The sequence below is a fragment of the Nematolebias whitei genome, chromosome 11 (genome assembly GCF_014905685.2).
Source record: "Nematolebias whitei isolate Nwh7 chromosome 11, NemWhi1, whole genome shotgun sequence".
In the NCBI taxonomy this organism is placed as follows: domain Eukaryota; kingdom Metazoa; phylum Chordata; class Actinopteri; order Cyprinodontiformes; family Rivulidae; genus Nematolebias; species Nematolebias whitei.
In genome coordinates, this window is record NC_056508.1 from 31,339,992 (window position 1) to 31,342,792 (window position 2,801).

Here is a 2,801-nt window from a genome sequence, read left to right on the forward strand (position 1 = left end):
GATGGATGGATGGATGGATGGATGGATGGATGGATGGATGGATGGATGGAAGGATGGATGGATGGATGGTCAGCCTAATGTAGGTCAATCATGCGTCTCAAGCTTCCATTTGTGTTTGTGTTTATTCACCTGAGTGTTGGTTTATACACAAGAGTAAAGAGTAGTTTCTTGCCTTTAAGCGCTGTATTCATACCCATCTGCTCACTACAGACTCATGTTCAGGCTGCTGATTAATATACCATATTATTTTACATTATTAGTGTTTAGCATATAGCTTAGATCCTTGTGTACGTTTCTTTTTATACTTTATAATTTTACTATTTTTGGATGTAACTGGAACCTTGCATACACAATTTTGTTCCACCTCATGCACCACATGTGATGTGAATGACTAAAGAACCTTGAACCTTGAAACTTTTTCAAATGGCACCAATTGATACAGTTCAGGATAACTGTCTTTATTTTTGGTTTAAAAGTTTACAATGAGCAGCTTTAAGCACTAACGCATAGTTCTTTGAAGAACAATTGAACAATATATGTTCTTTTTGCTGGTTTTATGATGTAAGATGTCATCTTGATTATCCACAAGTGGATTTGTTTTCTTTGTTTTCTTGCATATATTCCAGGAGGCCCTTTTTTTCCCATTTCTAATTGGCATTCCCTGTTGCATAATGTTTCTAACTGACTGATCAGGTATCTGAGATGGAGTTCTTTGTGTAAATGCAGCTTGAATAATTCATACAAGGCTGTCAGAGCGAGAGAGAGATGGGGCATTTTGGAAATCAGCTTGCTGGGCCCCTGACCATGAATAATTGATCCGAACTGATTAAAGTTTGCCATGATTACCCCTCACCTCCCCAACACATAAAGCGCCACACCTGTGTTTGCTGTCTCTTTAGTAAATCTTCTCTTATTCTCCTTCCCAGTTTCATTTAACCACTTATAGTCCCACGAATGGAATGCAGCACGCTTCAGCCTTTTCTATGCCTGACACTGAAGGCAAGGGCAAGTGTTTCTGCCTGTGTCTGTACCGTTAGCAAAATATCTCATAAATCACTGGTTTGTTTTAATGAAGCTTTCAGAGAGTAATCATTACTACTGATAAACTTTTGGAGTCAATCCAAGGCAAGAAGACTCCACAAGAAAGCGATCTCAGCTAAATGCAACAAAATGGCTATGCCTCAGTGAATTTACAGATATCAAGGTAAGATTTGGTGTGGTAGTATCTGAGCATTTTCTCCAACACATACTTTGAGCTCAACACAGTGCACAACATTTTTGCTTCCAACTTTGACATTAAAATAGGGTTAGGAACTAACTATTTATCTGTAAGCAAAATATCTCATGATCCACTGTATAGGCTTTAATGCCACTTTCAGAAAGTAATCAGTGACTGTTCTTCTGCAACTGATTCACTTTTGGAGTGAATCCAGTTTAACAAAGCTGCCACAACTAATTAACTTCTTCCACGTATTATTGTCTTTATATCAGTGATATTTATAGATATTAAGCTAAACTTTAGTGAGGTAGTAGCCGATGGTGATTCACAACACATACTCCAAGCTCTAACAGTCATGCAAGATACTGCATGAAATTCATTGTGTGATTTTTTTTTGTGTGATGTATGATTCAGCAGAACTTGGCTTCTCTTCCCTGTATTAATTTTAGCTCTGTCCCTGATGCATACATGTAAGAAATCGGCTCTTACTGCAATTCTTAGTTTACAGATTAGCTCTTGAAGTGCAAAAAATCCCCACATCCTTTCTCCTCCTCTCCCCCCAGGCTCTGAATGTTTAGAAAGTCACACCTTAAAGCAAGTGTAATTGCTATAGGCATACTGTCTGATACGCTGTAATAATTAAAGATGCTGCAGTCTGAACAGATCTCTAATCAACCTGACACCACTTAGTGCATTTCAAACAACATAAAGTAGAATCATTCTACACCTAGATCACTTTTCCCACTTCATTTAACTTTCAGAGCCCAACTAAGGGTGCCTCTTCGATCCAAGCTCCAAAGCCAAAGAAAGAGAAGCGTGACAAAGAGCGACATGAAGGATGAGAGGAGCAGGAAACTGGAAGAAGTGGGAAAGAGTGACAGCTAATGACAGTGGCTACAAGTTGTGACCTTTATAAAGAAACCACACAAGCATGACAAGACTGGATCAAGGTGACAGAGAAACTGCTTCCTTTGGAAAAGGATGCTGAGGAAGCTCTGAGTGTTCAGGAGTCGTGCTGCAGCATTGGTTTTGAAGATTATAGCCTCACAGGTGATCCATGTGATTTTTAGATTATATAATCAAAGCTAAAATATGCAAACAATGTACATATGTTGCTTCTTCTTCCTAATAATACATGCTTCTAATTAAACCTTGAAGGCATGCACATTGCCCGCCAGCTTTCATGCCTGTTTCAAACAAAAATCATTTAATCCTGAAAAGTAATGAAGTTATAGCAGTTTTGGTCAAATCTTGTTTTACACAATCTTGTGTAATGATGTGATGTTTTGCAAGTGTTAGCATTTAGACCAGGGCTATTCAACTGGCGGGTCGCGGGCCGGTGACTTCAATCAGGCCCTGACTTAGACTGTGTTGCGACGGACTCAGCTACTACTATACCCAAAATTATAGGGATGCACGATATTATCGACATGGTATCGGTATCGGACGATATTAACATTAAATTTCAATATCGGACATCGGCCATTCCATTAAAATAACTCGCCGATATGAAAGGCGCTGTTTTTGCCTGCAGCAGCAGCACAACACGATGATGTCACGTGCACCATGCCTGAATTCAAAA